Source organism: Mesoplodon mirus (assembly GCF_964341445.2).
Source record: "Mesoplodon mirus genome assembly, chromosome: 1".
NCBI classification, from domain to species: domain Eukaryota; kingdom Metazoa; phylum Chordata; class Mammalia; order Artiodactyla; family Ziphiidae; genus Mesoplodon; species Mesoplodon mirus.
In genome coordinates this window covers 202,684,897-202,706,386 of record NC_138976.1, presented here as the reverse complement: position 1 = coordinate 202,706,386, position 21,490 = coordinate 202,684,897, and the positions used below count along the sequence as shown (strand labels likewise).

Here is a 21,490-nt window from a genome sequence, read left to right as displayed (position 1 = left end):
AGAGCACATTTCTAATCCTAACTATATGCCCTAATTTTGGCAGAAATCCACTCCTCCACTTTTATGCAATGTATTAACAACCAGAAATTTAATTGTATTTGTTGAGACTGTAATATCAACGTGAAGCATTCCTTTTTTGAAGCTCAAATTCTTAACACTTGCTTTCCCCTTTGCAAGAAATACTTACTCCTTTACTCCCTTGTCCCCTTAGGCTACCTACGTCATACTTCAGTTAAGAAGACATTTCACAAGGGATGCCTTTCCTCATCCTTCCAGGTGAGAAAGATTCCCTGTCCCATGGCTCATAGTACCCTGTCTATATTTACTACAATTAGTAATTATTCTTTAGACTGCAGGCTCTAAGAAATATGGACAATGCTTGCTTTTCCACACCTTGTATTACCAGCACCTAATGCAGTGCCTGTGACATAGTAGAAGTTCTATAAATATGTAATGATTGCTGAATGAATGAATGAATGAATGTGTTAGTAACAAGATAAATGCATAAATCGTATTTGTAAAGCACAATACAAAGTAATTTCATTAATATTCACCCACTTATTTGTACCTTTATACCCTTCTCTTCATTTATATATCTTAGAATTACTTTTAATTTTATTGGCAGGGATACAGGATTTAATGATGAAATTTTGATGAAATGTATTAGAAATATTTGTGAGTGAGTAAGCACTATGCCATGGTGAGAGAGAGAAAAAAACTAAAAGCTATTGCTATATTCTTGACTCAAGTCATACTCAATATTATTTGTTACATAGTATATTACACACACAAATGCATTCTCACTGGCATGGTATCACCTACATTATTATAATTTCCATTTCCTTCCCAATCCCTTTAAAGCCCATATCTGACCCTTAGACTTATTAAATTGCATTGTTTTAAACCACTTCTCCAATTTGTCAAGGTCATATTACGGTCATGTTGAAGTTTGATCTTGACAAAGTATTAATCAGTCTTATCAACTAAAGAGAACTGTAAATGACTAAATCCACATGCTTTTCTATCATCCTAGACTTGATGAAAATATTAAATAGCCTCTGGCCCAGGATTGACCTCTACATATAAAACTTCTGTCCACTTTGGTTGAGGAGGAACTATAAATGAGTTTCATTGTTCTACCTACTTTGTTTCCAATAAATAGGTCTCTGGTGCTGATCTATTTTTATAAATTTGTGAATGAATTCGATTTGTAACATTTTTATAATATTAATATTTAATGTCTGATTTCAAGTCGTGGATGAAAAAATGCTAACATCAATGAAAACTACTACTTGCCCAAATAGATTAATAATAGTAAGAACAGTTAAAGTAGATTTTAAATCTACTGTCATGTTTATGTACTTTCCTGAATTGTTCCCACTGTGCCACTTCCTTACTTTCTGAATATGACAGGTTCATGCATGACGTCCTCCTCTAGATGCTGTGCCATTAAGAAATCTCACTGATTATAATAGGTGATCATCTATGATGGATAATAAATATGCTTGTGCATTTTCAATCACAAATCCATGTCTTGCACACTGAAATGATTTTACTTGTTGCTTGATCACGGGGACTTCTTCCTCTGAATAAATAAGACTTGACTTTGCCTCTTTATGCAGTCATCTGCTCACAGTTCTGCCTCTCTCCAGTAGACTGTGTCTCCTTAAAGACAAATGAATATTCATTCATCTTTGATCCACTTTGCTTAGCATGCATAGTAAGTGTTCAACAAATATTTGTTTAATAAGTTAAACACCAATATGCCGTGAAGTAGGAAAATCTGGAGATGTGAGTGGTCAAGATGGTGGGTGTGATTAAAGGACCCCTCTGAATTCTAAGAACAACATACTTAGGAGGGAATGCATGAATAATCAACGGGGCTGACTACTTAACAACTAGTATGTATTCAACTTTCAAATTCTATATTATAAGCATCCCTGAGTGTAAGTTGAAATGGATAGACAGGAATTTTTGTTTTATTTTTTCTAATGAGGAAGCAGTGTAGGTCTCTATTCTCATGGCCTCTGTTGCTTCCTATGAATATTTCTCCAATATCTTGACATAATCATTTTCAGGAAGCCAAGAGAGTCCAAAAGAAAATGACAAGCAACAGAAATTGCTTTCATTTTCTAGTGTTTGGAAAAACATAAAAATAGGTTTAAGTTTTTCAAACATACTTAGATTTCATGAGATTTTACTTGGTTTATAATCAATATGATAAGATGCATATATATGTATATAGAATCATCATTCATTTTAAATTGGAAATAATGTGTATCCCCATGGCTGATTTGCAAACTGTCAATAATAAGAACCAAGCTTATGTCCTCCTAAGTCTTTTGTAGCCCCATTTTAACACATTTTCTGAAAGTTATTTCACTTCAACCACTCTAGATACTTTCTAAAAAAACAAGAGATGACTTTTTAAAATTTTCCTTTCAAAATGAAAATATTAAAATATGCTACAAATTGGTGCAATAATGGAAGCTACAACTTACCACGTAAGTTTGTTTGTAATTGAGCAAAATATGTTCCAATAATTTTTGCATTGTATTTGCCTTTCTCTCTGTAATTACTAACCCTTTTTCTTTCACTATGGAATGTGAATTTTGATTTCTCATCTTCAAATTTGCCTTTAAATACATTTCTACCCTTATTTTTCTTCCATCTGGAAGCTAAGTTTTCAAGAGAAAATTTGTTGCCACAAATATTGAATGACTTCGTATTAGGAATAATTCTAATGCAACTACTTTGTATTTGGAAATGTGCCACTGTGTTTAGGAAGGCTAAACACATACTTTTGGGTAAGTTCAAAAAAGATTACTCCAATGATTCAACCAAATATATTTCAAGCATATTGATAAGAAATTTCAAACTAATTGTGTGTGATAGCCATCAATTAAAGACGTAAAATGAATGCCTGCTATTTGAAAACATAGTTAAGCCAAGGAAAAGCTGTGCATAACTAGCATGTTCTGTAAAGATAATTGGCTCACTAACTAAATTCTAACAGCCCATTCACATTTCTAGATTTTAATTGAAGAATGGATGGAAATAGTAAGGTGAGCTCATTGCCCAATACACATAAGCATGTGACAATTTTAATTTCTGCAGAGATGCCCATATTGTATGAAATCTTATTAATATTGTGATGGAATACAGTGAATCATGCTGTGAAAGAAGCACATATTTGTTGTACATGTGTTCACACACACACACACAAACACACAGATACACACACATTTCTTTTCTCTCCTCTCTATTCTCATTTCAGTCCCATTTTTCCTCTTCTTAGATAACTGGTATCATGAATTGAATATAAATACTTTGAATCCATGCTTGAACTTTTTACTATATGCAAATGAATCCATGAAAAACACATGACTGCTTTGAGTTTTAAAAATTTATATACATGTCATCATGCCAAATATGTAATCTTAAAAATCATTTATCATGTATATAATTAATTACTTCGAGTGAAGTATTGCATTGCATCTTAAAAATAGTTTATATATGTCTTTTGTAAGCAGCATAAACTGGAATTTTAAAATTTATTTTTATTGTCTCTGTGATCAAATGTATGGTGATTATTGATCTATTTCTCCTTTATTTTTCCATGTTTTATCCCTCCCGGTACTAACTTCACTTAAACACATTTTTCATTCTCTTTTTATGGTCTACCTTTTTATGAATCATATATGAAGTCTTCATTTTTAGTGTTTTCTGAAAAATTTGACATATATGTCTAACTTGAAAAAGTCTAAAACTAATTATCTCATCTTCCTCCTAAGCGGTTCATGGACCCCTCAAATTTTAAATCTGATCTCCAGTATTTCAGTATATTATCTAGTGTTTTAGTTTTACTTTGTACACACCCCCATTGGCTATTATTTTTTACACTCAACCGTTATTCAGATTCATTCCAACATTACAAATTTCTTTGCTGGTCACTGTTCAGTGCACCTTCCTACTTCTTTTTATGCTTATTTTCTTTCTTACTGAAGAACATTCTTTGTACAATGGTCTCCAATCTTGCCTAAACCACATGAGAATTATGTGAGAACTTTTTAAAGCTCCCATTATTGAAACAGCGCCTAGATCACTTTGGTTAAAAAAAAAAATCTCCAAGTATTGGCTTCAGGCATCAGAATATTTTTTAATGCCTTCAGACAATTCCAACAGCTGCTGCTACTGCTTTAGTCATTTTGTTGTTGTTGTTGTTACAGTTTGTGGGTGGTAATTCCTCTTTGTCTAGGAATGAAAATTTCTTTACTTCTTGTTCTTGAGTAGTTTTTTAAAATGAGGTGTAGAATTTTAATTTGGACAGCTATATGTGCTCAGTACTTTGAAGATATTATTCTATTGTTTTCCAGCATCTACCTGTTTTCTGATAAGACAACAGCATCTACCTGTTTTCTGATAAGACAACAGATATTTAAAGCCAGCCCTCAAAAACAAGGCTTATTATTTCCAGGGCCCCCTTGAATTTCTTGGTTTCAACTCCTCCTCACTATTCTAATGTTGAATTTGTTTTTTCTCCTTAAATCCTGAGACTGGGGATCCCCCCATTTTTTATAAGCTTGTTCATTTTCTTTTTATGTGTTGCTACATGTAAAAGCAACATATAAAAGAAAACACAAGTATAACAAACTGTGTGTTCAGGTTGGAAGAAAGGATTCTCAATATCAGTTCAGCCTATCCTATTGACTGAACGCATTTACCTTATTTCTTTTACAACTAACTTGAATATTATGGGTCTTACATCTAATATACAGTACTCTTCACCCTTCTTGGAACGTCTATGCTCAATAAGGACATTAGTTGATTTGTCACTAACATTGCTTTCCCTACATGTGAGTGCATTCAGAGTTCTATCCTGTCCCATATACATAGCATAACCTTATATTTTGTATCTAACTGGCATCAGTTTTCCTTTTTTTTTTTTTGATTTACTTTTAAGGTTTACTTTTAGCAAGACTGTACTGAAACACTCTTACACCTTAATAGATCTAATTGTCTGGACTTAAAATAATAGATTTCTCTATCACAGGGGCCTTTGTCTGTACAGATACTGATTTCTGTTCTCTGCACATGTTTTCATGTTATATGCCCAGTGTAATATGAAGCGAGTTAATTTATTGTGTTGCATATAGTAAAGAATCCAGCAGAATAATGTTATTTAGGGTTTTTTTCCCATTATTTCTATGAATAACAACAAAATCAACAATAATAGTAATAGAAAAGATAATTTCTACCTATAGCAAGTCTCAGTTTTTTCTTAAATGCAGTAGAAGGCCCTTCACAGTCTATTTGTCAGCTTGGCTTCAGGTTTTCATATTGTTGGCTAGAAGACAGATAAAGGGGATTATGGACAGAACTGAGCCTGGTTTCTGCTAATCTCCAACTTGAATTCTTTCAAGGGTTGCAAAATATGATTCAAGTATTTCACAGGCCTTTATAACCTTTGTCATCTGTCTGGTATATGTGCCATCATGGGTGGATTTGGAACTGACATTTTATATCTCTGATCTCAACTGTATAAATATGTGTTTAGACTGACTATCAACATAGAACACAGACATTCTCTTCTGATGTATGGATGATAGAATAGTCCTTAACTGGGCCCCTAAGGATGGGGCAGGCACAAACTAACAGAGGGCAATGAGGCAAATTTTCAATGAACTCAGATTTTATATTTTCCTTTAGGTAAAAGAGTGGTTGCTTCTATACCAAAAAACTATTTCTTATAATTTGGGTTACATTAAAAATATCTCATATATACAACCATTTATCAGAATCTATAATAGTGACTTGGTTTTCTCAAATACATTATATATGGAGTCCTTTAGACCGGAAATAAATTAATCATGGTTGTATTTCTTTTTTCTATAGATTTCCCAGCTATTTTCCCCTAGGAAAACTCTCTTAAATAATCAAGAGAAATATTTTAGGCAACATTATGTAAATCATCACCCTTATTAGATGAATTAATATTCTTGAAGTTATAGATCATTTCATGGAAATCAGATTAACCTGATGTTATGGGCATTGTCATTTATCAGTAAGTTATTTGTTAATATGCTCAGTATGTGACATAAAATATGTAACTTTAATAAGAGAATGGATCACCTCAAATAATTTAGCAAATCTTGAAAATGATAAGGATTAAAATTGTGGATGTATAAAGGACACAGAAGCTTGGAGAACTTTAAAACCATCTATTTCTCTCCTGTTTCCCTCAGACAAGGAAATGAAGGCTGACATTTTAGCATGGTTTGGAAATCCTTCTAAAAAGTATCTGACTTTCTCTTAGAATTAACAGGTAATTTAAAGTTTTAAGAACTGCAGAACTGATCACATAAATTACCGTAATTTAGTCAAGAATTTTTTTGAATATCCACTTTTGACAAACATTGTACATATATATACCAGGTTGTAGAGATGAATAAAATCATCCTTAGTCTCAAATAACTGAAAGAAAAATCCCCCAATATTAGTGAATACTGAGGAATTAAGGATGATGCTATGAGAAAATTTTTATAATGTGAAATTTATTAAGTTAAATAAAATATTGTGCTTTTGAGATTAGAATGACTTGGTTTTGTTCTAATGATACTGATGATAGACAGTGGTTGTATTTTGCAGAAGTTTTATGGGAGCAAAATAAAAACTTGATAATGTGATATAAATTTGGTCCCCCAAGGCGATTTTTATTGTTATTTCTATTGGTGTTGTTAATGAGAGAAATTTCTGTGAGCTATTAGAAAAAAAATGTGGATATCAATATCTAATCAAAAAGAAGGACAAAATAATGGATAATTAGAGAATATATATAACCAGTAAATTAAAAATATACTCACATGCTAAGGAAGCACAGTGGTGGAAGTTTTGCTCATCATAAAGCTTTAACAGTGAGTAGAAGGTATCTTGGTGTCTTGGGTGTGGGAAGATATGCTAACAACCACTGATAGATCCGTTGTAAAATTTGGAACTGTTTCTTTGGTATTAAATTTCACTTAAGACCTGTGCTTCTGGACAGGATGGAGTAATAGGAACTGGATTTACTCTCCTGGCTTAAACTGCTAAAAGTAAATATATATATATATATATATATATATATATATATATATATATTAAACAATACTTTTAGACATTGAACAACAAACAGCACAAGACAACGGTTGTATAAAGCTGTTAATTATAATGATAACCCATAAAAACCAGTGGCATAATGTTTTGTGCAATACAGTTAAATGTTGGTGTTTGAACAAGTCCCTGGTCACCTGTGAAAAATAAAGGCGGATTCTCTTTTCATATTTATTAACAAAATGAATTTCATAGGGATGCAATATTTAAATATGTTAAAATACTACAATTACTAGAAGAAAACATTTTTGTTTTATTTAATAAGAGTTAATTTTTAAAATTTTTTATATTTTTATGTGTTGCATTTATTGCTTTAAGATTATACAAATATGTTTTGATATAATTTAATACATGCAGCATCAACTAGAGTATTCAATACACAGAGTATTCAATGGGTATAGGCTTAGTAGTGGGACCAAATTAGCCCTAGACTAAATTGTTTCACTTGCAGCCTAATAAGGCTTACAAGGAAGCCTCAAAATGATCAAACTATTTCTTAACTACCTCTTTGAGCAAAGTTACAAATATTTAAAAAAAAATACAAATACGCCCTGCAACCAGTAAAGTAAAATTCACAATATCTGACATGCAATCTAGAATTACTAGGGATGCAAAGACGAAGGAAAATATAACCCATAACAAGGAGAAAAATTAATTAATGAAAACAGACTGAAAAATGGTACAATCAGTAAACAAAGACATTCAAACATGTATTATAACTAATTTTCATAGGTTCAAAAAGTTTAAAGGAAAGCATCAACATCTTAAATAGACATATAGAGGATATAAAAATAACCCAAATTGAGTTCCTAGAGATGAAAAATATAGTTTCTGAGATGAAAAATCAACTGGATGGGATTAAAAGAGATGAGGCAATGCAGAAGCAAAGATTGACCTCCCTGCAAAAGCAAAATTTTGTTATTATAATCTGTCCCACTGAGTAGTCCAAATATAAAGTCTGAAATGCAAAATGCCAGCTTGGTCATCTTTTTCCATTTCAAGTTTGCTTTACCCTTTCTGGTTTGTGCTTCCAAAAATAATTAAAGTATAAAATTATGAAAATTGTATTCAATGGTATTAAAATGAAGCATCTATCCATTTTATGGATTGCCCTGCATAATGCAAATATCTAAAATCTAAATATTATGTGTATATATACATATATGTATACATACATATATGTATATACATCTCACTAGCAGAATGAAAAGAAAATATGAAAGTACAACACAAGTTGTGGAGGAATATAGTAAAGGAAAGTAAAATGATAGTATTTTTGTTTTTAGATATAGTTGCCCTACGCAGTGGAAAAATGATATACGGATTAGCATATTTTATTTTCTGAGAAGCATGAATCAATTTAAAAGATGAAAGGGCAGATGAATTTAAAGAATCATTAATTTAAATACATAATCAATCTTCAACTTTTTGTTACTGACAACATCCCCTTTAAGATTTTCAAAATGCTGAAAGGTGGGATTCCAAGATTTTTAGTTGCTATAGAAGCAATTATTAGCAAATCCTTTCTTCTAATCTCATTACAGAAAATAGTGCCCTTTGTGCCCAGAGAACTCCCATTAGAACAGATAGCTAGTGGGAAGCAGCCACATAGCACAGGGAGATCAGCTGGATGCTTTGTGACCACCTAGAGGGGTGGGATAGAGAGGGTGGGAGGGAGGGAGACGCAAGAGGGAAGTGATATGGGAACATGTGTATATGTATAACTGATTCACTTTGTTATAAAGCAGAAACTAACACACCATTGTAAAGCAAGTATTCTCCAATAAAGATGTTAAAAAAAAAAAAAAGGAACTGCATTTCGGACCAGCTCAGAACATAGGGTGTACGACTCTGGAGCTATCCTACATTTCCTGTGTCTGATTAAATATTGTGTATATATGCTATGTATTTATATCTCCATCTAAATATACATCTATATCTCCTAAAATACTCTCTCACATATAATGAAGTCACAGTTTCCAGATAGTTGTTCTGGTAGTCATTAGACAAAATATAGTCTCATTTATTTAAAAAATGTGAAATGAGAGAAATGTATGAAAAACTTGATCCATCTTCTGACTGAATTTGTGGTATTGGTACCTTCAGAAGAGGAAATAATTAATTTATTGTAAATTATTTTATTCCTCATTTATTAGAGAGGAAATTTATAAACTGAAACTGTTAGGGCTTAAAGGGTTTTTTTCCAGAAGATAATATCTGAGGTTCTCACCTTACACTGAGCAGTATATCACTAGTAAACAATCAGACAAATATGTACATTATTAAGTTATTTTATTTTCACCTGGCTTTTTAATACTATCATCTGATATACATCATATTAATTGACACTGCAATTTCTTCCTTGATTTGTATATTTTTTTCTACAAACACTTTGCATTCCAACTTCCACGTATCTGATTTACTCATCCCTGTGATGGTCTTCATCTTCAGACATCTTGCTGTCTGGGATGTTCAACCCTGTGACAGTAAAAGCACACTCACTAGGGACTAGGAGTTTGAGAAGGACTTAGAAAATTGTTTGGAACCTGAAAAAAATGGCTCCAGAATATGAAAACAAATCTGCAAAATTGAGATGAAAACCTGTGTAATTAATATTTTCAACTAATATTACTACAACAGCAATGTTACTCAGCTTTCATATAGTTATCTATAAATTATATTGGATATGTGACTTGGGCACATTTTAATGCATTTGATAACATTTAGGGTAAAGCTTCTAAAAGGGCAATTGCCTAGGACTGAGGAAGGTTTAAAAATGGCCCTGCACAGAATGAACTAGAAGTGACTTCAATGGGAGGCTGAGGCAGAGATGCTGGACCCGGAGAGTGACAGCGCAGGCGTACATTGGAGAGAGCTTTCCTATATAGGAGAGCCAAGAATTTGTTACTTATTGAGGGGGAAGCATGAAGGTAGTGGACCCTATAATGAGAATCCTAGGATTGCTCCTAGATTTCTAACTTGGATAAATGACAGGACGGTACTCTTTGGTGAATACTAAAGGAACAGCAACAGCAGCAAAAGTCTAAGAATGGAACTTTAACATATCACAATGCCACCTTTAAAGTAAATTTGGTATTCTTCTCCTTTTTGAATGAATGAAAATACATTAATAAAAGACACACACGGGCTCCCCTGGTGGCACAGTGGTTGAGAGTCCGCCTGCCGATGCAGGGGACACGGGTTCGTGCCCCGGTTTGGGAAGATCCCACATGCCACGGAGCGGCTGGGTCCGTGCGCCATGGCCGCTGAGCCTGCGCATCCGGAGCCTGTGCTCCGCCACGGGAGAGGCCACAGCAGTGAGAAGCCCGCGTACCACAAAAAAAAAAAAAAAAAGAAGACACACACATTCACACACCTGCTAATATCTGCTCTTCTGCAATCATGTGTTTTCTGTATAATGTCTAAATATCTATTCCAGTTGAAGTAGTGCTTAAACACTTCAATATGCCTCTTTTCAGCCAAAAAGAAAAACTGTCTATGACTGTTTCAACATATTTTAAATATATGTATAATCATTGCCAACTTGTCTGCTTTGCAGATTCTAGTTTCCTATACAATATTTAATATCTCCCTTTATTGAAAATGTCAGTGCTCAGTATTATGATTGTTTTTCATTTTTATTATATGTCTGAATATTAGAATTATTGATTAATCTCTTTATTAATGGAATAATCTCAGCACAATGTTAAATACACTTCTTCTCTATCATTATTATATGTTATTTTAAAGATTTTCCATACAGTTACTTTAAATGGGATTTTCAGATTTTTCAGGCTTTTTGAAGTCAGTAGGATAGGCTCCAGTGAGTAAAAGAAATGCTGAAGAACAACAATATGAATTAAACAAATTTAAGTAGTTAAGAAAGCACTAATCTAGTCATTGAGAAATGTATACTAATATTTACATAGTATGTATATATAAATCAATAGTTTCTAAATGAGATAATCTACTGAACAAAATATCTTAAAATATGAATGAAAAGATGTTGTAAAATCTCTATATGATTAAAGTACAAACATTTTTATAAGCTTGGAATATAAATAATAAGCGTATTTTTGCCTGGGAGACAAGTTGTTATCTGGGAAACCTCAAGACATTTTGTAGATTATCGAAATCACTTTACTATCAATCTTGAGCATTTCTCCTATCAACTCTATAATTAGTATTGGAAATTACCATGATGACTCTATTTCACTATCAGGAACATTGAAGAAACTATTTAAAGTGCTAAACATTGGTTTTAACAAATAAAAAACAATTCATCTGAAGAAGATGTTACAATGAGCTGAGGAATTAAAAGATCTCAAAGTAGAGAAATTTCACTGACTGCAGTATAAACAACTTGAGGGTAGAGAGTGTCTGTTTTTCCTGTTTGCCCTCCAAATTTGGGAACAGTTTTATATGCACGGTGCAGGGTAATAAGCAAATGTTTAACAAATGAAAAGTACTGAATTCATTACCTTGTGGTACAAATGAGGATTTCTTTTGTACTGTAACTAGAAGATTTTAACTTCAGCATTATGAATTATTAATGTCTTTATCTGATTCCCAGTTCTGTGTCAACCAAACTTATTTGAGTGATAATTAGAGGACTTCATGTTTATCCTATCTTCTAGGATTTCACTTTTGCATATCTGTTAATTCATAATTTTGACATTTTTATAGCACAACCAAAGACTATAAAAACACATAGAGCAAGCACTTGCCAAAGAACTCTAAATAAAACACATCTCAGATATGAAATTAGATCCATGCTTGGTTATACTTCTAAGTGCTTCATCTAAAGAGAGACGTGCAACACTGCTGCATGAATTCATCACCTAGGGTGACTTTTAAACCTACCAACAGCTGGCCCCTCTATCATATCTGATTTTATTCAATAGTCTAAGTGATAATAATTTTTGGATCAAGAACTTTATTTTACTGGTTGTAAAGGTGGGCACATGCACACGCACACAATCCCCAGTGCTTTTAAAAATTGTGGGACAGAATTAATCATAACTATTGAGTTTAAATGCCATTTATCAACTTATTAAAGTGCAAGCATGCAGGGAAAATAAGCTAAAGACAAGACTTTCGTTTTTCAATTTATTTTTTAAAAGTCTTGTAGAAATCTTTATGAAATTAACACAAAATGGTGGTACCAAAAATCTTATTGCTTTGTTTATTCCCTAGTCTGTGGCAATGTAAAGAGTGGAAGTTAAGCCGGAATTTAAGTTAAGGAAAGCTATATTGTATTAAGTTTAGCAAAAATTCTCTAACTTGCCATATTTTTTCAAATAAATAAACTTTCTATTCTCTTCCCTCTCTCCTCATCTCCCTTAAGGTATGTCAACTCTAACCCCGCCCCCCCATACACACACCTTGTTGCCTCTGATATTATCTCCTCTACTAGAGGCGCTTTTGTACTTATTGCTACACAATAGTTCAACAATAAAATGTGATAAATGCAGGCAAAGGTGTTTCAAGAAAGAAGGTAAATGTCCTTACACATTTTCAACATAGAAACAAAAAGTTTACAAAACAGCAAAATTAAAAAAAATAGTTATAGATAAAGTTTGCAGATAATGTTGTCATCCCTCTTAAAAGAAGAGGGATAAGGCACAGAAGAAATGTATTGTTGGGGACAATGAAATTCAGCAGTTATTGCAATCTATGCTGCATTCAATGGATTTAGAAGACAGAGGCTTGAGTGCTGTCGTTATTACTTGTTTGCCATTTGATGGTGGGCAAAATATTTAATTTCATTGGGTTTCTCTTTCTATGCCTCTAAAATGTGGATTCCCAGGCTAAGAAAATATTTCAAATCTTTTCTAGGTCTAGAAGTCACAGACCTTAGTGTACCCTTTATAAAGGCCACATTTTCACAAAAGATAGCATTATTGTAAAACACCTTTATAGAAAGAAAAAGCTATATTTAGAAAGCCCACTCAGTGTCCAGGGTTTACTGAAGTCGTACTGCTGTTTGTAACCAGGTGTAGGCCAGTAGGACAACACATTTGTTTTAATAACTGTCCAGATTTCTTGGAGTTAAAGATAAGTTTTTCATTATTCTAAGTGCTGACCTAAGAAATTATTGAAAATAAGAATTGTTCTAATTTACTTCTTGAATTGCCCAGTTCTTACATGGCCTGACATGAAAGGCGATTTAAAAGATTGCATTTAAGTTTGGACATATAGCCTTCATCCTGCTATTTCATCACAGACCTCTTACAAGATAAACACGTGCAACCATTTTGAGTTTCTGAATGGGAGTGCTCCTTATAGTATTTTCCCCTTATAAATTTCTTGCCAACTTACTCCAATTTGAATGCAGGTAGAAATTTATAAATTTCTCCAAGAACTTATTTTTATTTTTATGAATCTTACAGATGTTGTTTTAATACCGAGGACTTTGTCAAATTCATAGACATTTGATAGAATAAAAAGCAAAAGCATAATTCGGAAAAATCCAAAAACCTCAAATAGAAAATAAGATGCTATGTTGTTAGTAACAGAAATTAGCACAAATAGACTGAAAAACTGACCACCATTGTAAACTGAGCTTTTAACTATGGCAGTCGCCAGGAAAAGGAGGGTTACTCCTCTTTTTTTGCCTTCTTTTAACAATCTCAAAAATTAAAGAAAGATTGAAATGACAATAAAAATAATTTATTTCCCAAACCATTTGAGAGTAGTTGCTAACACAATGCAATGTCTCCCCCAAATCCTCTAGTATTTCCTACAAACATATATCTAAATATAATCATGAAAATAAGGAAATTAACACTGACACATGACCACAGAGCTACTAATCCTCAGACCCCTTTCAAGTTTTGTCAATTATCCCCATCATGTCCTTCATAATAAAAGGATCAGCCCAGTGTCACATGTTGCATCTAGCTGTCCTGTCTCTTTAGTTTTTTAATCTGGAAAATTTTCTCAGGCTTCCGTTGAATCTCATGAACTGGAAAGTTTTAAAGAATATGGATCAGTTATTTTGTAGGATTTAGCTGTTTGTATTTGTCTCATGATTATTCAGGATATGTGTAGTTGGCAGGAATAACACAGTGGTGAAGCTCTGTTCTTCTCACTGCTTCCTATCAAACAATTTTGGCAAACTTTTAACTTGTAACCTTACTGGAATATCATGTTACTCATTTGATTAAGGTGTATCACCCAGTCTTCTCCATTGTAAAGTTATTTTTTCTCCTTCATTATTAATAAATTTTGTGGTAAGTCACTTTGTAATTATGTAAATATCCTGTTCCTCATCAAACATAATTTACTCAGTTTAATTATTTAAATCAGTATGAACTCATAGACTCCTATTTTATTCAATTGACTATAATACATTTCTGCCATTATTTATTTTGAGGCTGAGATTGTTCAAGATTTGTCCAGTGGAAACCCCTTCAGTTTGGCTTCTATATCCTTTGATGTTTCCCAATTATTCTGTGATATCTCCCTTCTTTTTTTTTTAACATCTTTATTGGAGTATACTTGTTTTACAATGGTGTGTTAGTCTCTGCTTTATAACAAAGTGAATCAGTTATACATGTATCCTCATATCTCTTCCCTCTTGCATCGCTCTCCTTCCCACCCTCCCAATCCCACCCCTCTAGGTCACAAAGCACCGAACTGATCTCCCTGTGCTATGCGGCTGCTTCCCACTAGCTATTTATTTTACGTTTGTTAGTGTATACATGTCCATGCCACTCTCTCACTTTGTCACAGCTTATCCTTCCCCCTCCCCATATCCTTAAGTCCATTCTCTAGTAGGTCTGTGTCTTTATTCCCATCTTACCCCTAGGTTCTTCATGACATTTTTTTTTAGATTCCATATATATGTGTTAGCATATGGTATTTGTCTTTCTCTTTCTGACTTACTTCACTCTGTATGACAGACTCTAGGTCCAGCCACCTCACAACAAATAACTCAATTTCGCTTCTTTTTATGGCTGATCCCTTACTTCTTGAAACAATAATATGTTCTAGGGTCATCTTATATTTTCCCTGTAGTGGTTCTAGAATCAGCCATTTCTCCAAAGAGCTTTAGTTCCTTCAGTTGGAGAGCTGTATTTAGAAACCAAGATCTGGACACTAGGTGTATTCATTGCTCTTGGGAAGCAGTGGTCCCAGGTACTCTCAATAGGCAGAGCTAGGGGATTTATGTACATATATACATACACACATATGAAAACACATATTCATAACCATTTACACATATTCACAAACACATTCATTAACATATGCATACATATAGTCTATGTTTTTTTTTTCTATAATGTCTCTATATTGAAAATCATGTGCTCACATTAACATTCTCCATTCCCTTTCAACACCCTTTCATTCTAGTTTTTGCCCTTTTCATATTTTAACTCCCTCCACAGATATTAAAATAACACTGATTACCATATTCTTAATATCCTTAATTATTTGATCAATCTTCCTGTATTTAAGTAAATTCTTGTAGCTGCCACTTTCCCATCCACACATTTTCTCCACCTGGCACGGGTTAGGACAATCTGTACAGAGTGGTTGCCAAGGCCACTTCCTCATGTGGATGCCCTTTCACACGAATCAGACTTCAGCAGTCAACTCCAGGCTCCCTTATGCAGACATCCTCTCCCCTTTCTCAGACTCTGAGACCCAATGCCAAGTCATGTGGTTCCTTGAATGCCCACCTCCCCCATGCTGACAAAGTGTTATTTTACCTCACTTAGTGGACTAATTTGTTCAAGAAGGGAAGGGATCACAACACTATAAAGCAGTTATACTCCAATAAAGATATAAAAAAAAAAGAAGGGAAGGGACAAGAGCGGGGATGAAGAAAGGGAGGTGGACAGGGATGAACAGGTATCTTTCCTTTCTAAACAATATTTGAAGAGGTCCTTCATTTAGAAGTTGCAAAGACATTATGAAGTATCAGCTGAAGAACTGAAACAATGACATATATTTACACATCTGTATCCCTACATCTATGACACACAACGTACACCTAATTTTATAGCAACCAAAATATAATTTAACAAAACTTATGATGCTTAGCCATACACTTTAATACTCAGCAACTTAAAAAAATGTGCAGTGCCATTTGGCTGTTAACTATCATCCATCTATATGAATGGATTTGTAAAACTCCTAGCCAAGAGTGCTTGGGATAGCGTCTCTACTGGTCCTTACTGGAACTTCTTCTTCTTTTGTCACTCTTTTCAGTCATTTGTTGATTCTCGATTGTATTTCATTGGTGACTTGCATAACCATTGGTAATCATATCTGGGCAAATACCTCAGCTTGGTGTCTCTCAAAGGGCTGACTGAAAACCACCTGCAACAGAATCAACTGTGGTACTAGATAAGATTCAGGTCCACAGGCCCTGTTCTGATTTCCTGCTCAGAAGCTCTTTAGAGAGTAATGAGTATTTGGAAAATACCTTAGCTAATTCTCACACATTAACACTGAAACCATGGTGGAGTTTGCATGTCTACAATTCCTCAAAGTTCACGGTTTAAAACACATAGGTCTCACCAACTACAGTTCTTTTATTTTAGCTTGATCAATTCACATTTGTTATTTAACCAACTTGGAAATTGCCAGATGTGTGAATAGCCGCCAAAGTAAAATGTATCTATCTTTTGCAAAAAATGTCTTCTACCAAATGTCTCTACAAAATGAAATGTAAATACCTTCTAAGATCTTGCTTGGAGGAATCTTACAGATTTTTAAAATCTTCCAGGTTTTAGGGAATAGCAAGTGCAAAGGCCCTGACATGGGAAAGCCACTTCAGAAAGAAAATCTGGATGTGTGTGAGAGAGAATAGTAGTAGTAAACGAGCTTGGAGAGTAGGGCAGAAGAAATACTGAATAATGTATGTGGGACAGGTAAAGAGTTTAATTTTAATTCTAAAGTGATGGGATCAGGTTTTGGAAAATAATGTGATATGATTCATGGTTTTTGGTGATTATTCTGGCTATTGTATTGGTTATAGACTATAAGGATTGGGGCAAGAGGGGAGGAAGCAAGGAGGTTGTGGAAGAGGCTGCCTATTGCATTAGATGAGGCAAGCAATGATGGCTTGGAGTAAGTAAAGACGGCAAGAGTAAGGTGAGAGGTAGGTGCATTCAGGATGTATTTTCAAGTTAGACTGGCAAGAACTTCTGATGGACTGCACACAGGAATTGTGGGAAAGTGAGAGTTTAAGGATGAATCTAACATTTTTGGCCTGAGCAACTGGATGAGTTATGGAGCCAGGAAAAACGGGAGTGCAATGGATGGATCAAAGCAAAATATTTAGTTTTATTTGCTAAGTTTGAAATGTCTATTATGCATAGACTGGAGATATTTAGTGGGAAATTGGAATTAGGAGTCTGGAGGTTAGGTGAGTGCTTAGGGCTAGAAGTACGAATTGGGAAATCATAAGTCATCTTCCCATTAAAGTAATGGGACTAGATTAAAACTCATGAGTAGTTAAGGTAGATGCAGAGTGAAGGGGGCCAGGAATGAGCCTTAGGGCATTCTAAAAGACGTTGAGGGATGGGAGGCATCACCAAGGGAGACTGCCAAGGAATGGTGAGTGAGGAGGGGAGAAATCTAGGAGAGGATGGTGTCCTGGTAGCCAGTGAAACAAAATATTCATTCTGGAAATTATGAGGTTCATTTCCCAAAGTTTCTTGAATTGATGATCATTTGAAACTTGGTATTTTAAAAAGAGCTTTAGCAAACAGAAAAGAGAATAATTTTCTATCATGAGTGATTTATTGCAGTAGCATGGGGAATGGAAACGTTGTGAAAAGGGAATCAAGAATCTATGTAAAAGACAATTTTAAACAAAAGTATTCATTTAAAACACAAGTACACAATATTTAGACATTATATTTTGTCTTTGTGTCAACAGCAGCTACAGCATGCTGTAGGTGAAAGATGAAGGATTACAGTTTAATATCAAATCAGGGAAAAAGGTGAAATAGTTGAATTCTTTGTAGATTTTTAATAGATTTCAAACCTCTATTGGTTTTGAATAATGTCATATTTCAAACATAATTTTCTAAATAATCATAACAATTTTAGAATCAGGATAAACCTTATATAACCTTACATAAAATTTATTTAAATGCACATATAGTTCATTTTTACGGGTAAAACTAGGACTCTGGTCTTCTGATTACCAGTACTATTTCTTATTGCAACACACTGTTTACATGTATAGATGATTGAAAAAAAGAGCATACCAGTGATCTCTTAAATGTTTTACAAAATATTAAGTAATTAAAATTAGAGGAAATAAAGCTCATGAGGATTAAATTACAGGAAGAGTTTATAAGAGGGCAAACAAGTAGGAGATGTATTTCCACACAGATAAATATGAGGTTTTAGTAGAAAATGACCAAAACTGCATTTATAAGGTCATGATACTAGCTAAATGATATAAAGACAACCATCATGTGAATAACATATAATTTTGAAGGTGAATTTTGAATATGGAGACTGATACAGATTAACATCTGATTATAATAAAAATCAGATCGGCAGGGTAACAAGGTCTTCTTCATCCCATCACAGCTTATCAGGAATAAGGGAACCTCTTGATACTTTGGTATGTGCCATTTCAGGACAATGAACTTGCAACAAAGTGAACACATGACATAAAAAATAGTTTAGAAACATAAATATGATTCAAGAAATCCATGGATGGTGAAAGCTATGTTGGATTATTTCAAAAAGTTAGGGATGACTAGGTTAAGTAACTTCTCTTTTTAATAACAGAATAACTGTCACATGAAAGATCTCACTATGCCATTGACAAAGATAAAATCCCGGGACGCCATGGCTTCACAGTCTAATAGTCTAGAGATACAATGTCCAGTATAGTGTCCATTAGTCACAAGTGGCTATTAAATACTTGAAATGTGGGCAAGTTTGACTTAGGAACTGAAATTTTAATTTTATTGAACTTACATTTAAAAATTTAAAAACACATGTGACTAATGGCTGTAGTGTTTGACAGCACTAAGAACATTTCCATTATCATGGAAAGTTCTATTGACCAGAGCTGACCCATAACCTTTTTACTTAATTTTACATTTATTCCTCTTTGCTAAGAAAATCCTCTCTCTTACTAAAAAACAATATTAGCAAGATGGCTAGATATAAGCTCAAGATGCAAAAATCTATTGGATTTCTATAATCCAGGAACAAAGAGAGAGCTTAAAAATTATTTAAAATGGAAAAAAAAACTACCTAGGAATAAATCTAAATAAAAATGTGCAAGACATTTATGGAGAAAATGAAACCTTATTGAAAGATATTAAAGAAGTCTTAAATAAATGGAGAGGTACATCTTGTTTATGGATTGAAAAGACTCATCATATTGGTGTAAGTTTTCCCCAACTTAATTTATATAGTCAATACAATTACAATAAAAATACTTAATAGAGGTTTTACAGGATTGCCAATTCTGAAATTTATGTGAATGGTCAAGAACAGCTCAGACACACCTAAAAAATCCATTCATTCCAAAATGATCCTGGAAGACTTAATTATTCATAAGAAAACAAAGAAATTGGATAATACAGACAAGTCGATTGTAAGTGCATTAATGGCTTGAATATAAAACAAAGATACACTAGAACTTTCAGAAGAAAATATACTATATCTGGGTAGCATTAAACAAGGGAAGGACATTTTAAGTAGAACAAAAAGACACTAAGCTAAAAGATAAATTTGATTTCATTAAAATTGAGAGCCGCTATTTATCAAAAGACAACATTAAAAAAGTTAGAAGGTATGAAATAACTTATTTGTGTCATATATAGCTGACCAAAGATTATTTGCTTGTATTTAAAAAAACAATACCAATAAGTAAGAAAAAGATAAACAGTAGAAAAATGGACAAAAGATATTCTCTGGACTTCACAGAATAGGAAACATAGGCAACTGTTAAACAAATGAAAGGATTCTCAGCCTATCAGTAATTAGAGAAATACAAATTAAAATTGTTATGGACTGAATTGTGTTCCCTAAAATACGTATGTTGATGCCACATCTCCCAATGTGGCTGTTTGGAGACAGGGACTTTAAAAACATAATTATGGTTAAATGAGGTCATAATGGTGGGGCCCTAACGGATATGACTGGTGTCCTTGTAAGAAGAGAAAGAGATAAGAGGGATGTATACACACAGAGAAAAGGCCATGTGAGGACATAGCAAGGAAGCAGTGGTCATCTGCAAGTCAAGGACAGAGACCTCAGGAGGACCCAAAACTGCCAACATCCTGAGCCTGGACTTCCAGCCTCCAGAACTGTGAGAAGATAAATCTCTTGTTTTTTAAGCCACTGCATCTGAGGTATTTTGCTAGGACAACCTGAGCAGAGTAATACAAGGAACAAAAGACTAGAATGGCCATTCTAACTGGTGAAGCTATAGAGCAAAAGGGCTGAAAATTGATTCCATAACTTTGGAAAACATTTTGACATGAATTTTTAGAGTTGAATATTTGAATTCCCGACACCTCAGCAATTCTACTCTTAGTATGTCTACTCTTTTACTTATGTTAAATCTTGCACATGTGTACCAGGAAACATTAAAATAAATGTTCATGGAAGTACTGTCCGTAATAGGCCCCAAACAACCCAAATATCATTAATAGAATAAACACATTTTCTTGTATTTATACAATCAAATATTATACAGTAGTACAAATGAATGAACACTAGTTAAAGTAAAGTGGATGAACCTTAGAAACATAATGTTGAGTAAAAAAAGCAAGCACAGAAGTCTAAAGTATGATATCAATTTTATAAATCTCAATAATAAGCAAAATCAGATAAAAATTATGTGGATGTTCAACATAAAGCCAAGATCAGAGTGATTTCTTTGGTGTAAGCAGGAAGGTGGGATCAGGGTAGAGAACAGAGAGAAGACTCAGCAGTTTTGATTCTAGTTCTTAGTTTTGGTGGTGTGTTTGCAGGAGTTTTTATTATTTCTCATAACTTACATACAATTAAATATATTCTTTTGTATATTATCTAATAATATTTAAAAAATCAAAATCCATTATATACCAAAGATAATCCCTAGACATTAATTATAGAGAGTCCATTTTGAAACAGCATACATAGTTACTCATAAATCTTCTGTAGTTGAAAGCTTTTAGCTATGAAATTCTTCCCCCTTCATAGGAGGACTTTATGTTCCATAATGAAGGAAAATTGTTCCTACTTTGGGACAATTTGCCTTCTTTATTTAAGTGATACTAGTTCTTTGGCTGCCTAGAAATTTTAAAAAAAACTGATAACTACATCTACTGCCTGCAAGAGAATAAAGGAAAAGGAGCATAGG

At 33.5% G+C, this 21,490-nt stretch overlaps 1 long non-coding RNA gene across 1 annotated transcript; it reads right to left on the bottom strand.

Annotated features, from left to right (window-relative positions):
* Positions 1-628: 628 nt before the first annotated feature.
* LOC309804890 lies at positions 629-6,976 on the bottom strand. Its single transcript, XR_014294189.1, has 3 exons — positions 6,864-6,976; positions 5,259-5,347; positions 629-1,665 (listed from the first exon to the last, which is right to left on the bottom strand). It is a non-coding gene; the product is annotated as an uncharacterized lncRNA (long non-coding RNA).
* Between the last annotated feature and the right edge of the window lie 14,514 nt (positions 6,977-21,490).